Raw genomic sequence first — 17109 nt, forward strand, 5'->3', positions numbered from 1 at the left:
AACAACACAGAAATCATCGATAGATACAGCGATAGCAGACGGCTTGACGTTTGCGAGGCACTACACATCAAGAAGTCAACACCAGCAATCAACTGCCAATTATTGCACAACTATATTCTACCCACCTCAAGACTCCGCTCCAATATAGAAGCATCAAGAAATATGGACCAATAGGCTTTCTACAAACACTTCTATTCAATACCCATTGTTTCTGTTCTGTCTTGTGTTGATACTTTTAATACCCTATTAATATCCCCTAGTGTTCTGTCTTGTGTTAATGCCACATCACCCTTCCCACCTCACTCAAATGTAATGCCACATCACCCTTCCCACCTCACTCAAATGTAGATATAAAATCAGGGAAACGCAAGTTCTAATCAGTTGTGTATTTGTGAAGTCTTTGAAAATGTAATAAGTTTTACGAAACGCGCCCGTGTCGCGTCAGACTAAAAATAAAAATGAATTTTGGAGAAGTGATTTTTGATTTACCTCCAACAGTGAAGCGTAATGTACGAAAGATTGAGAAAATTCGTGTTAGAATTATTAATCTTACTTTTTCGGTCATATTTAATAATATATGTCTACAGGAAAGACTGCTACCAAAATATACTAATATATATATATATATATATATATATATATATATATATATATATATATATATATATATATATATATATGTCGTACCTAGTAGCCAGAGCGCACTTCTCAGCCTACTATGCAAGGCCCGATTTGCCTAATAAGCCAAGTTTTCATGAATTAATGTTTATTCGACGACCTAACCTACCTAACCTAACCTAACCTAACTTTTTTGGCTACCTAACCTAACCTAACCTATAAAGATAGATTAGGTTAGGTTAGGTAGGGTTGGTTAAGTTCGGTCATATATCTACGTTAATTTTATCTCCAATAAAAAAAAGTTGACCTCGTACATAATGAAATGGGTAGCTTTATCATTTCATAAGAAAAAAAATCTAGAAAATATATTAATTCAGGAAAACTTGGCTTATTAGGCAAATCGGGCCTTGCATAGTAGGCTGAGAAGTGCGTTCTGGCTACTAGGTACGACATATATATATATATATATATATATATATATATATATATATATATATATATATATATATATATATATATATATTGTGACGATAATCTCTTTCAAGAGAGATTGAGCCTGCTCTTCCCTACATCATTACGTCGTAAAGTACAAGATAATATATAAAAGATACGTCCACCAGTATCGCCAAACGTTTTGCCCAGGAAGCAAATCGTACCATGCACACCCCGACACCTGTTACAGTCGCCGTAACCAGCAAACTGCTTATCCTCCGCCTGCCTGTTGCTGATTGGCTGGTGTCTCGCCGCACCTACACTCACCACCACCGAGAGTCGACGTCTGGGAAGCAGCGCGCCGTACACGTCAGAATATCTTTGTGCTCCTTGGAGTTGACATCTCTCGCTAGTAGACAAAGCCTTGGCTTTCGTGTACTAAGGGAGGTGGCAGCTTGAAGCCAGTATTCCAGCACCGCACATATTAATTTATATTGCCATCACTATTTTTGCATTCTGGTCTTGGAGTAACTTTTCATTGCCAGTTATTATTCATGTTATTTTGTTTGTTGACCAGTGTTGAATTTTATGAGATTGCCTTTATTCATATCTTGTTTTCTAGAGTAATTAAAATTTCATTGTTTATATACTTGTGTTTTGTGTGTCTTCCCATGACCTTACCACAGACGAAAGGACAAACTTTTCTCTTTTTTTTTGTGATGTGACGAGGCCCTGCCCCAGCTTTTGAAACAGCCGAACACCAACGCTTTACCGTCACATTACGTGGGGGCCTGTCCGGGAGCTTCTCTCAGGTACTGGTGCCAAATTGTAAATTTGTGGTAAGCGTATTTGGCTTTGGTAAAGTAGCTTTTCACTATTTTCAATACTCTATTTTATTTTCATACGGTGCTGTGTGTATTGTGCATTCCGAGAGTAAAATATGGTGAAGGTGAGACAACTTTGGATTACGTGGTGACTGTAGGCCTCAGTCATTCTCTTAATTGGTCATCTCTCCTTCCGTGTTATTACTCGTGTTTACCATCTTTTGTCCCTAGGATATTTCTCATATTTTCGGCAGATCATCATATTGGTACTGTGGTCTGTCCCCGGGTCAAGAGCACCTAATCTTCTGCAATCTGACAGTAGGAGGATAAAGAGGGCCATAGTTCCTCTAGCACGAACTTTAGTTGCTGAATTGGGACCTCAGCAGCAGTTCTCGTCACCACTTGACACCTTGCACCCCTACACGTCGGTCAGAGATGATGATATTTACATTGGTAGGGAATTAGCCTTCTTTTTCAGAGCACAAAAGTTCGCTAATTCTGTAAGTATCATATTAATTACAGTGGGAAAAACTTGCTTATGTCCTATAGAGACTCGGCAAGGTATGCCTACATTCTTGGACTACCTATTTCACTTTTGAGGCAATTAACTGTTTCATTTGTTTTAGAAACTCAGTTTTGCTTGTTTAGTAGGATTTTCTTGCCCTTATCCTCTTACATTGAGTACCGGGTACAAGATTTCCTGCGACCCTGATTTATTAATCATTTATCATCTTGAAATTAACATTAATTGCTAACGATTCCACAGGATAGGTACCAGTTGCCACGTTGTCCTGTTTCTGACATTCACCATATCACAGCAGTATATTCGTTGTGCGTTTATTTGCTAATTTCACCATGTTTCGTCTCCAAGCTTTCCGTACAGATCCAGCAGGTGAAATAGGGACTTTAAGTCGTGCCAAGAGGACTGAATTACAAACTCTTGCACATGAGTATCAACTAGAAGTTCCCTACCAAGCCAACAAAAATGAAATACATAACCTGTTACTGGATCATCTCTTAGAGGAAGGTAAGATAGACTCTGAAACTCACGAAACTTACTTTATTGCAGATAAAACTGATTTGGCATCGATGAAACTCAAACTAGAGCTGGCCAAGATCGAACGCGAACAGCAAAGGGAAGCAGCTGCCATGCAAAGAGAAGCCCTCGAGCAACAAAAGGAAGCAGCTGCCATACGAAAGGAAGAAAAGGAACGAGAAGCTGCCTTGAGGAAACAAGAACAAGAACGTGAGATTGCAATACTCCGTGAGCGGGAACGAATACAGCTTGAAACAAAACAACGCCAATTGGAGATGCAACGCGAACATGACAAACAACAAGCAACTCTGGCTATGGAATGTCGTCAACGAGAATTCGCGTTGGAAACTACACACCTCGCTCAACGCCAGCAAGATACCGCCAATCTTCCTGTCAGTTTCAATATATCACATGCAAGTAAGTTAATGCCACCATTCGTAGAAACAGAAGTTGATGTGTTTTTCACCGCCTTTGAAACCCTTGCTAATCAACTTAATTGGCCTGCCGACCAATGGGCCACCCTTCTCAGAGTACATCTTACAGGTAGAGCTGCAGCTACAATCAGTACTTTGGCGACTGAGAAAGACTACCAGACTCTGAAACAAGCAGTGTTGGACGCCTACCTTCTCTCCACTGAAAGTTATCGAAGGAAATTCCGTGATCACCTGAAGGCAAGTACCACTACCTTTCTCGAATTTGCTAATACCAAAAGGAGATATTTTATGAAATGGCTGGAAGCAGCACATGTCTCTACTTTTGCAGAACTCGTCAACCTCATGCTAGTTGAAGAATTCTTGAGGCGTGTGCCGCCTCCTGTCCGCCTATATTTAGCAGATAAAGAAGAAACCGACTACCTAAAGTGTGCTAAGTCGGCTGACACTTACAGCCTCATCCATCGGCTGACACCAGGACCATCTTCCAGTAAGAAGTCGTGGTACAGTTACGAGAAAGTGAGTACCGAACAAGCTGGCTCGCAATTGTACTGTAAGTATTGTAGACTCTATGGACATACCATAGATAAATGTGGTAAGTCTCAATACAAAGGAAATACCGAATCACCTAAATCCAAATAGACTCCTCCTAAGTCCGGTAAGCCTGTGATGAATGTTGGTGTTCATGTTAATGATCTTTCTCTTTTCAGTAAACACCTGTATACTGGAACTGTCTCTACCAACGGCTCAAATCCGGTGGGACGTTTCAAACTGAAAATCTTGAGGGACACAGCGGCTCTTCAATCGATTATTTTGAAATCAGCTGTGCCCAATATCGCCTACACCAGAGAAACTGTCTTCATCACTGACCTCACTGCTACCACTCCTTATCCTCTCGCCAGAGTCCACCTGGATTGTCCCTTCGTGACCGGAGAAGTCCAAGTCGCCATCAGGGAAAAGCCTTTTCCCATGCCTGGAGTGCAACTTCTCCTGGGCAACGACTTGGCAGAAGACCTGCAACCGACCAACCTGATCGTCATGGACAAACCCCAGGTGTGTACCTCTGTAATGGATAATCCCATCTTTGAGTATGTTCCAGCAAAGGTTCAAGAGTGATGAAGTTTCTCCTCCGGTTTTAGTGACCACCCGTGCAAAAGCTGCACGACCACAGCCAGCTGACTCTACTGCTACCGCTGTCCCTCAAGATCCTCAGAAACTACCCCCGAATTTGACCAAGTTGGAGTCCGTAAGTTACAGAGGGAAGATCTTACCTTGACACCATTATTTTTCCAGGCTGAGACTCAACCTGACAGTATTCCTGGGTTCTTCCTAGAGAACGAGTTGCTCTACCGCAGATATAGACCCAGTAAACTGAAGGAGGAGGACGATTGGGCTAACGTCGAACAACTAGTGATTCCTGCCAGCCTGCGGCCCCTATTCTTCACCTGGCCCACGGAGCACTCTCCCACTACGGATTTAACAAGACCTACCATGGAATCCGTCAAGACTACTACTGGCCAGGTATGGTAAATAGCGTCAAACAGTACGTCAAACAGTGTCATACATGTCAGATGGCAAGTAAACCGAACATCTCTATTCCCAGAGCACCACTGACTCCCATACAGGTGCCTGCGGAACCTTTACACAGACTTATTATAGACTGTGTTGGTCCTTTACCTCGGACCAGTTCAGGTAACGCCTATATCTTAACCATCCTGTGTCCTACTACCAGATTCCCCATAGCAGTTCCAGTAAAGAATATTACGGCTGCTACGGTTGTGAAACACTTATTGAAGATCTTCACCCAGTATGGATTTCCAAGGGAGGTTCAGAGCGACTGTGGCACCAACTTCACCAGTGATTTCTTCAAGAGGACACTGGAAGAGTTCAACATCAAACAGGTATTGTCCAGCCCCTATCATCCTGCTTCACAGGGTTCTCTTGAGCGTAGTCATCAGACTATTAAAGCACTCCTGAAGAAGTTTTGTAATGAAACCTCTAAGGATTGGGATAAGCAAATTGACCTGATAATGTGTATCTTTAGAAGTCTGCCCAATGAGTCCCTAGGAGTACCTCCTTATGAGATGCTCTACGGACGTAAGTGCCGTACTCCTCTCAAAGCTTTCAAAGACTCTCTACGTGATGCCACCTTCAGTGAGCATCAGAATGTGCCCCAGTTTCTTCAAAACCTACAACACATTCTAGAGAGGGTCCACAGTTTTGCCCAAGATAATCTATTGAAAGCACAGGAGAGGATGAAGACTCATTATGACCAGACCAGCAAAGTAAGGAAATTTAAACCGGGAGACTTCGTACTTGCTTATTTCCCTATCCCAGGTTCTCCTTTACAAAACAGGTTTTCAGGACCATACCGCATCAAGGAGTGCAGAAACAACCACAACTACGTTCTAGAGACTCCAGATAGGCGGCGGAAGACCCAGTTGTGCCACGTCAACCTCCTGAAGCTATATAACGGTACTCCTCCCACTGTCATGATATATTACTCTTCCTTTAAAGAGCCATACATCCACAGTGAGACCTTCCCTGCTTCTCCTCCCGAAAGCACTGACAAGGAGTCGGCGCTTTCCAATTCGGAAATCCTAACTGATCTTCCCAATTATTTTCAGGACAATCATAGTGCACCTCTCATCAAGATCTTCAAAGAACATCAGGAGTTGTTCCGAGATGATCCCCAAGAGTGTAATGTTACCCAGCACGACATCCAACTACTCCCTGACACCCTGCCTATTCGTCAACCCTTCTACCGAATCAGCCCTAGCAAGAAGGAAGTCATGCGTGCTGAGGTGCAGTACCTCTTGGATCATGGACTGGCTACACCTTGTGAGTCCCCCTGGGCCTCACCCTGTATCTTGGTGCCAAAACCCCAAGGTAAGGTGAGACTGTGTACGGATTACCGTAAATTTAATAATGTGACTGTCAAGGATGCATACCCCTTGCCAAGGATAGATGACATTCTTGACGACATTGGTAATGCCCAGTACTTGTCCCAAGTGGACTTGCTTAAGGGATATTACCAAGTGTGTCTAACAGAGCGAGCCAAAGAAATATCTGCCTTTATCACTCCCTTTGGACTTTTCAGATATGAACGCCTTCCTTTCGGACTATGTAATGCCCCGGCCACCTTTCAGAGAGCTGTCAACCGCGTCATCCAGGGCTTGGATAACACCTACGCCTATTTGGATGATATCGTCGTAGCATCCAACACCTGGAGCGAACATCTGCTCCAGCTGCAACGACTGTTCGCCAAGCTCCTGACAGCTGGCCTCACCATCAACCTGTGCAAGTCCACCTTTGCCAAAGGTAAAGTGCGTTATCTGGGTCATGTAATTGGGAGTGGAAGCCTAGCTCCGTTAGACACACACACTCAAGCCATCCAGCATTATCCACAGCCTACCACCAGGAAGCAGCTCCTGCGCTTCCTTGGTCTTGCCTCCTACTACCGTAGGTTTGTGAGAAATTTTAGTACAGTAGCCACACCATTAATCACTTTAACCAGTCCCAAGCAACGGTATAATTGGACCATGCAGCAAACCGTTGCTTTCGAACAACTCAAATTCCTCCTCTGTTCTAATCCCATTCTCGCCTTGCCAGATATCACCAAGCTTTTCGTCCTTCATGTCGACGCCAGTGGTACCGGCATCGGTGGTGCCCTGATGCAGCAACGAGGCGAGGAGGTTCTACCTGTCAGCTACTACAGCTACAAGTTGAAACCCCACCAGAGGAACTACAGCACTATTGAAAAGGAGCTACTCTCCATCGTCCTGAATCTCCAGCACTTTGCTCCATACCGACAAGGTGCTAGGTCTACCACCATCTTCTCAGACCACAATCCTCTCCGCTTCTTACATCAAGCCCAATTCCATAACCAACGTCTTCTACGATGGGCTTTATATCTGCAAGATTTCAACCTGGAGATCCGCTATATCAAGGGTTCTGACAACATCATAGCCGACGCCCTCTCCAGAGTCTATGAAGTAGAAGCAACTCCAACTATCACTCCACCACATGAAGACGTAACTTCTTCCAGAACCGCAGGTTTCGGGGGAGAGTTGTGACGATAATCTCTTTCAAGAGAGATTGAGCCTGCTCTTCCCTACATCATTATGTCGTAAAGTACAAGATACTATATAAAAGATACGTCCACCAGTATCGCCAAACATTTTGCCCAGGAAGCAAATCGTACCATGCACACCCCGACACCTGCTACAGCCGCCGTAACCAGCAAACTGCTTATCCTCCGCCTGCCTGTTGGTGATTGGCTGGTGTCTCGCCGCACCTGCACTCACCACCACCGAGAGTCGACGTCTGGGCAGCAGCACGCCGTACTCGTCAGAATATCTTTGTGCTCCTTGGAGTTGACATCTCTCGCTAGTAGACTAAGCCTTGGCTTTCGTGTACTAAGGGAGGTGGCAGCCTGAAGCCAGTATTCCAGCACCGCACATATTAATTTATATTAAAATCACTATTTTTGCATTCTGGTCTTAGAGTAACTTTTCATTGCCAGTTATTATTCATGTTATTTTGTTTGTTGACCAGTGTTGAATTTTATGAGATTGCCTTTATTCATGTCTTGTTTTCTAGAGTAATTAAAATTTCATTGTTTATATACTTGTGTTTTGTGTGTCTTCCCATTACCTTACCACAGACGAAAGGACAAACTTTTCTCTTTTCTTTTTTGTGATGTGACGATGCCCTGCCCCCAGCTTTTGAAACAGCCGAACACCAACGCTTTACCGTCACAATATATATATATTATATATATATATATATATATATTATATATATATATATATATATATATATATATATATATATATATATATATATATATATATATATATATGCAACAATGATCACAAAAAAAAATATATATATATATATTTATAATATATATATATATATATAAAATATAAATATATATATATATAAATATATATATATATATATATATATATATATATATATATATATATATATATATATGTCGTACCTAGTAGCCAGAACGCACTTCTCAGCCTACTATGCAAGGCCCGATTTGCCTAATAAGCCAAGTTTTCATGAATTAATTGTTTTTCGACTACCTAACCTACCTAACCTAACCTAACCTAACTTTTTTGGCTACCGAACCTAACCTAACCTATAAAGATAGGTTAGGTTAGGTTAGGTAGGGTTGATTAGGTTCGGTCTTATATCTACGTTAATTTTAACTCTAATAACAAAAATTGACTTCATACATAATGAAATGGGTAGCTTTATCATTTCATAAGAAAAAAATTAGAGAAAATATATTAATTCAGGAAAACTTGGCTTATTAGGCAAATCGGGCCTTGCATAGTAGGCTGAGAAGTGCGTTCTGGCTACTAGGTACGACATATATATATATATATATATATATATATATATATATATATATATATATATATATATATATATATATATATATATATATATATATATATATATATATTTATATATATATATATATATATATATATATATATATATATATATATATATATATATATATATATATATATAGTGTACACTTTATTATGCAAGGTTATACAGTTACATATCTGATTTAATACAAAAAATTAACATTAAGAGGACACAAAAAAAAATTTGCTTCCTAGAGGTTGTAGATTTCCTCGAACTCCTCCTACGCCTGGCAGAAACCGAGGATGCAGCGAGCATTCCCCCTCTGGATCGCGACACTGAGGCGCTGAAAGAGAAAACTTGCTGCTTTAGGGTCTCTTGTGGTGTCAATGAGCTTGGAACCAAGATCCTTAAACCTTCTTGCACTCTCTCCCCATGGGCTTAGGGTCTCAGACCCTATTGGAAGGAAGTTGAACCGATGATCTAATTGCCTGTACTTTGCTGACTTGTCTCTTTCTCTGCGTGTCGCCGCGGCTCCTGCTTGGCCGGCAGAGAGGTTGATGTATGTGGTTGCCAGGGTGGATACACAAGTATAGTCCCATGCCAACTGTCTGCCACCCTTCCACTGTCGCAGTGTGATTCCGTCTGGTCGGCCGGCAAAGCTAACAGAGTCACGGTTCAGTAGGTTGCGGGTCTCTCTCCGCTGGATACTGAGCAGAGGCAAGGCTTCTTTTAATGATGTCATGACTTCGTCGTGTCTAGTGTGCCAACCACACGATTTTCCACAGTGCAGGCCATGCAATCCATATTCGTCAGCATCTGCCTCGCCGCAAATACACCTATGAACAGTGTGAATAGGGGCAGCAAGACGGAGAGCGACTGCAATACGGAGCTCTTGCGGATTAAGACGTGTGCCTGTCGCAGACCTTGGGACTGCCAAAAGGAAGTCCCCTGCATGGGGAGCCTGCACAGCTGTGAGGCCTGCACGATCACTGGGGGTTGTTAGCGCCTCCAGCAAAGCTGTGGCTTCTGTGTCTTTGTCCCAACTGGATTGTTTCTTGGCTTTCGGCATGGCTGGTCTGAGTGCTGGGTCTGCCATGGCACCCCATTTCGTGTCGTATTCCGTGTAGTGGGGGTCCTGTATCCCCGCTACATCACTTAGGGTGTCAGGTAGAATTTCCTTAACCAGGTCATCTGATGCTGAGGAGGAAGATAGGAAGGCTGGGACAGCAATTTGGGTAGCAGTGTGGACACCCAAGCCACCGAGCCTAACAGGAAGAGTGGATTGTTTCCACTGGCATTCGTTGAGGGAGAGGTTAACAACTTTTTCCAGCATGGTCTTCAGTAAGAGGTTATACTCTTCAAGCTTTCGGCTGTCGTAAGATGGGGCGCACCTAAGAAAGTAGGTTAGCCTGGGAAGGGATAGGCAGTTGGTGAGGAGATAAAAAGCATCGTGGGCATCGATATCACCTATTCTGTCTTCCATCCTCCTAAGGTCTGCGATTTTCTTGTCAAGGATCTCCTCAATGGCGTTAGACCCGAGGGGAGCTCCAAGGAGGGTGCTGTTCTCGGCCCTAATGACATGGGCTCCAGGCAAGGCAGACCTTATTCTAGCTACGATGTCTGGGTTGGAAGAGACTACTTCACACTTGGAAGGGTTCAGGACAAGACCCAGGTTTACTTCTTGCTCTCTTATTTTCCTGATATCTGCCAAGAGATGGTCTACGGTGCCAGCTATAGTGCCATCATCCAAAAACCAGATGTTGAACTCGCTGGACAATCTTTCTGTGATTTCTTTTAAGGGGGCTTATAACGGGTTTCGTAAAAATTGTTCAATTTGTTTATAAATTTATTTATGAAATGGTTATAGAAAGAGCTGCAACTAGTCTAAGTTTCAGCATCACACCCTAAACAGAAAAGGAGAAAAAAATACACAACGTATTATGCAACGAATTTTCAACACTTTCAAATAATTTCAGGGAACACATGTGTCAACTAAAATCATTTCTATAACACTCAGATATTAAACTAACACATAATAATAGATTGTATTGATCAGTTTTATCAAAAAACGTGTCTAGTGCAATAATATAAATATTCAAAGTTACCCTTCCAAAAATATGCAATATATGATGTTTATAAATTTTTATAAAATCAACAAATGGATTTTGGACTAAAATGTCTCAATAGGTTTGTAGAAGCACAAACTCTACATATAAGGTGTAATTTGCATGTAAATTGATTAATAAATGAAAGCTGAGAAACGCCTTGAAGTTGTAAATTACTTTCCAGAGTAAAATAAAGATCCAAGTTCGGCCACCTGTAGCTGAGCTTGACTTCGACAGATTTCGTTCATAATTGGCACCCTTGCAGATAGGCATCCATTGAGCAAGGTGTGCAAGTTTCATGCAAATCCCTTGATAACAAACGAGAAAAAAAATTGGCCAAAAAAAAAACAGAAAAAAAAAAGAAAAAAAAAAAAAATTTACATATAAATATATTGCACATACATATTACAATTATTACAAGAGTTTGTGCTTCTACAGCACATAGTAGACATTTTAGTTGACACATGTGTTTCCTGAGATTATTTGAGAATGTTGAACATTCGTTGCATAATGCGTTGTGTATTTTTTTCTCCTTTTCTGTTTAGGGTGTGATGGTGAAACTTGGACCAGTTGCAGCCCTTTCTATAACCATTTCATAAAAAAAAATATAAGCAAATTGAACAATTTTTACGAAACCCGTAATAAGCGTAATAAGCCCCCTTAAGACTAAGCAGAAAAGAAGAGGAGCAAGAGGATCACCTTGCTGAAGACCTTCACATGATCTGATTTCATGTTCACCAAAGAGCAGTTTTGACTCACCACTGTAGCACGATAGTATGAACGGGTAGAGGGGCCGAGAATGGCGATGTACGGCACAAAGTACTGCATCTCTTCTGACCATGTTGAAGGCATTCTTAAAGTCCAGTTTGAGCAGGGCCTTTTCATCAGAAATGTTGGTGATGTATGCTCGTGCTGCATGGGTAGCCGCTTCACAGCCTTGGGGGATTCCAAATCCTAGCTGGATTGGTTTCAGCAATTCAGCCGCTTGCTGGCTGACTACCCTCGTAGCAGCCTTGGCAATCAGGCGTCGGAGAGTGTTGCCAACAGCGATTGGCCTGATTCCATCGTCCTTCTTTTTGAGAGCACAGAAGGAGGCACCAAAAAAGAGAGGCCTGATGACCTCAGGTATCTCACCAGCCAGGCACATGTTGACGAACCTTGTGAGTTCCATAAGAAGATCTTGTGCAGCATCACCAACCGCAGGATTTAACATTTGCGTTTTAACCCTGTAAAGCCGCCTGCTGACCCAGGTGGAAAAGAAAGGGCTGCTTTGTAAACCTCAGAGTCACCAACGATTAATGGGTCTGAAATGGTGTCAGCTGATGGCGGAACGATGTTGTCACCTTGAGGGGCTCTGGGTGGGTGCTTGCTTTGCAGGGCCCGTGCTGTGGCTGAGTTTCGAGGAGCAATTTTCTTGTCACTGGTGAGGACTCTAATAGCACTTGCGGTATTTCCCTCTTCAATTTTCTTGGTGATTTGTGCTCTGATTTTGTAAGTTTCCGGTACGTTGTTGTTACCATTTCTGCGGTGGATGTGTTTTGCTCGGAGAGGCAGGCGAACTAGGTTGTCCCCCCCTTGGGTATTCACTTATCGCCCTCAGGACCGAGGAAGCAAGCGATTTGTTCCTCCTTGCAGGGACGGTGAGGCATACACTGCCAAACAGAAGGACATTATGCCACGCTTGAATGTTTTCCGGGGCATCATTGACCTTTTTCAGAAGATTACAGAGTTTGGCTGCTGCATTTGGGCGGGCTGCTTTAGGAATGTGTGGTAATGTTCTAGCAGACGTCGCTATGATCGCTTTGGTAAGGTTTTTGTTGCATACTTGGCAAAAACCTCTTTTAGGAGCAGTTGTTGGTACCTCAAGGTTTGTGGAGTCCTGCCCGACCGCTGGGACTCCTTCCATTTCAAGTCGGTTGGGAGAGTTAAACTGTGCATTGTTTTATAGAGGGGGGCAAACACGCTGGGTCATGGCCAAGCAACTGCCAGCAACTGGGTGTGGAGGCATCAACTGGGTGTGGAAAAAGCACCTGGGTGTGGAGCCAGCAACTGGGTGTGGAGCCAGCAACTGGGTGAGGAGCCAGCAACTGGGTGTGGAGGCCGTGGCTGGGTGTGGAGGCATCAACTGGGTGTGGAGCCACCAACTGGGTGTGGAGGCCGCGGCTAGGTGTAGAGACGCGCGCACACACACACACACACACACACACACACACACACACACACACACACACACACACACACACACACACACATGTTTGCAGATGACGCAAAATTAATGAGAAGAGTTGTGACAGACGAGGATTGTAGGATCCTCCAAGAGGACTTAAACAGGCTGCAGAGATGGTCAGGGAAATGGCTACTGGAGTTTAACACCAGTAAATGTAAAGTTATGGAAATGGGATCAGGTGACAGGAGACCAAAGGGACAGTACACAATGAAGGGGAACAGCCTACCTGTAACGATTCGAGAAAGAGACCTGGGAGTGGATGTGACACCTAATCTAACTCCTGAGGCACATATAAATAGGATAACGACAGCAGCGTACTCTACACTGGCGAAAATTAGAACTTCATTCAGGAACCTAAATGAGGAAGCTTTTAGGGCGCTTTACACTGCCTACGTGAGACCCGTCTTAGAGTATGCCGCGCCATGATGGAGCCCCCACCTGAAGAAACACATAAAGAAACTGGAGAAGGTTCAGAGGTTTGCGACGAGGCTTGTCCCAGAGCTACGAGGGATGGGATATGAAGAGCGGCTGAAGGAACTGAACCTTACGACACTAGAGAAAAGAAGGGAGAGAGGAGATATGATAGGGACATATAAAATACTCAGGGGAATTGACAAAGTGGAAATAGATGAAATGTTCACACGTAATAATAACAGAACGAGGGGACATGGGTGGAAACTGGAAACTCAGATGAGTCACAGAGATGTTAGGAAGTTTTCTTTTAGCGTGAGAGTAGTAGAAAAATGAAATGCACTTGGGGAACAGGTTGTGGAAGCAAATACTATTCATACTTTTAAAACTAGGTATGATAGGGAAATGGGACAGGAGTCATTGCTGTAAACAACCGATAGCTAGAAAGGCGGGATCCAAGAGTCAATGCTCGATCCTGCAAGCACATATAGGTGAGTACATATAGGTGAGTACACACACACACACACACACACACACACACACACACACACACACACACACACACACACACACACACACACACACACACACACACACATATATATATATATATATATATATATATGTCGTACCTAGTAGCCAGAACTCACTTCTCAGCCTACTATGCAAGGCCCGATTTGCCTAATAAGCCAAGTTTTCATGAATTAATGTTTTTTCGTCTACCTAACCTACCTAACCTAACCTAACCTAGCTTTTTTTGGCTACCTAACCTAACCTTACCTATATATATAGGTTAGGTTAGGTTAGGTAGGGTTGGTTAGGTTCGGTCATATATCTACGTTAATTTTAACTCCAATAAAAAAAAATTGACCTCAAACATAGTGAAAAGGGTAGCTTTAGCATTTCATAAGAAAAAAATTATAGTAAATCTATTAATTCATGAAAACTTGGCTTATTAGGCAAATCGGGCCTTGAATAGTAGGCTGAGAAGTGAGTTCTGGCTACTAGGTACGACATATATATATATATATATATATATATATATATATATATATATATATATATATATATATATATATGTATATGTCGTACCTAATAGCCAGAACGCACTTCTATGCCTACTATGCAAGGCCCAATTTGCCTAATAAGCCAAGTTTTCATGAATTAGTTGTTTTTCGACTACCTAACCTACCTAACCTAACCTAACCTAACTTTTTCGGCTACCTAACCTAACCTAACCTATAAAGATAGGTTAGGTTAGGTTAGGTAGGGTTGGTTAGGTTCGGTCATATATCTACGTTAATTTTAACTCCAATAAAAAAAAATTGACCTCATACGTAATGAAATGGGTAGCTTTATCATTTGATAAGAAAAAAATTAGAGAAAATATATTAATTCAGGAAAACTTGGCTTATTAGGCAAATCGGGCCTTGAATAGTAGGCTGAGAAGTGCGTTCTGGCTACTAGGTACGACATATATATATATATATATATATATATATATATATATATATATATATATATATATATATATATATATATATATATATATATGTCGTACCTAGTAGCCAGAACTCACTTCTCAGCCTACTATTCAAGGCCCGATTTGCCTAATAAGCCAAGTTTTCCTGAATTAATATATTTACTATAATTTTTTTCTTATGAAATGATAAAGCAACCCTTTTCTCTATGTATGAGGTCAATTTTTTTTTATTGGAGTTAAAATTAACGTAGATATATGACCGAACCTAACCAACCCTACCTAACCTAACCTAACCTATATTTATAGGTAAGGTTAGGTTAGGTAGCCAAAAAAAGCTAGGTTAGGTTAGGTTAGGTAGGTTAGGTAGACGAAAAAACATTAATTCATGAAAACTTGGCCTATTAGGCAAATCGGGCCTTGAATAGTAGGCTGAGAAGTGCGTTCTGGCTATTAGGTACGACATATATATATATATATATATATATATGTCGTACCTAATAGCCAGAACGCACTTCTCAGCCTACTATTCAAGGCCCGATTTGCCTAATAAGCCAAGTTTTCATGAATTAATGTTTTTTCGTCTACCTAACCTACCTAACCTAACCTAACCTAGCTTTTTTGGCTACCTAACCTAACCTTACCTATAAATATAGGTTAGGTTAGGTTAGGTAGGGTTGGTTAGGTTCGGTCATATATCTACGTTAATTTTAACTCCAATAAAAAAAAATTGACCTCATACATAGAGAAAAGGGTTGCTTTATCATTTCATAAGAAAAAAATTATAGTAAATATATTAATTCAGGAAAACTTGGCTTATTAGGCAAATCGGGCCTTGAATAGTAGGCTGAGAAGTGAGTTCTGGCTACTAGGTACGACATATATATATATATATATATATATATATATATATATATATATATATATATATATATATATATATATATATACTCTGCAATATATACCCTGCAATATATACGCTTCAATATATACCCTGTAATATATACCCCTGCAATATATACCCTGCAATATATACTCTTCAATATATACCCTTCAATATATACTCTGCAATATATACTCTGCAATATATACCCTGCAATATATACCCTGTAATATATACCCCTGCAATATATACCCTGCAATATATACCCTTCAATATTTACCCTGCAATATATATACCCTGCAATATATTCCCTGCAATATATACTCTTCAATATATACCCTGCAATATATACCCCTGCAATATATACCTTGCAATATATACCCTGCAATATATACCCTGCAATATATACCCTGCAATATATATACCCTGCAATATATACCCTGCAATATATACCCTGCAATATATACCTTTCAATATATACCCTGCAATATATACCCCTGCAATATATACCTTGCAATATATTCCCTGCAATATATACCCTTCAATATATTCCCCGCAATATATACCCTGCAATATATACCCCTGCAATATATACCCTACAATATATATATCCTGCAATATATACCTTTCAATATGTACCCTGCAATATATACCCTTCAATATATACCCTGCAATATATGCCCTGCAATATATACCCCTGCAACATATACCCTACAATATATATCCTGCAATATATACCTTGCAATATATACCGCTGTAATATATACCCTGCAATATATATATACCCTGCAATATATATATACCCTGCAATATATATACCTTTCAATATATACCCTGCAATATATATTCCTGCAATATATACCCTGCAATATATACCCTGCAATATATATTCCTGCAATATATACCCTGCAATATATACCCTGCAATATATACTCTGCAGTCGGTGATGTGCTCTACACCCAGGGCGTTAGAGTAGGAAGAGCCCTATACCCACGTGACCCTAGATTAGGAAGAGCCCAATACCCCCGTGACCCTAGAGTAGGAAGAGCCCTATACCTCCTTGACCCTAGAGTAGGTAGAGCCCAGTACTTCAGTGACCCCAGAGTAGGTAGAGCCCAGTACTTCAGTGACCCTAGAGTAGGTAGAACCCTATACCTCATTGACCCTAGAGTAGGTAGAGCCCAGTACTTCAGTGACCCTAAAGTAGGTAGAGACTTATACCCCCGTGACCCTAGAGTAGGTAGAGCCCTATACCCCCGTGA

At 41.4% G+C, this 17109-nt stretch overlaps 1 protein-coding gene across 1 annotated transcript in view; it reads right to left on the bottom strand.

The window, feature by feature from the left end:
• The window catches only part of LOC138357550 (murinoglobulin-1-like), a 130670-nt gene that overhangs the window by 31247 nt on the left and 82314 nt on the right, over positions 1-17109 (bottom strand). The gene's annotated exons all lie outside the window — the stretch shown is intronic.

Source organism: Procambarus clarkii, chromosome 79 (assembly GCF_040958095.1).
Source record: "Procambarus clarkii isolate CNS0578487 chromosome 79, FALCON_Pclarkii_2.0, whole genome shotgun sequence".
In the NCBI taxonomy this organism is placed as follows: Eukaryota; Metazoa; Arthropoda; class Malacostraca; order Decapoda; family Cambaridae; genus Procambarus; species Procambarus clarkii.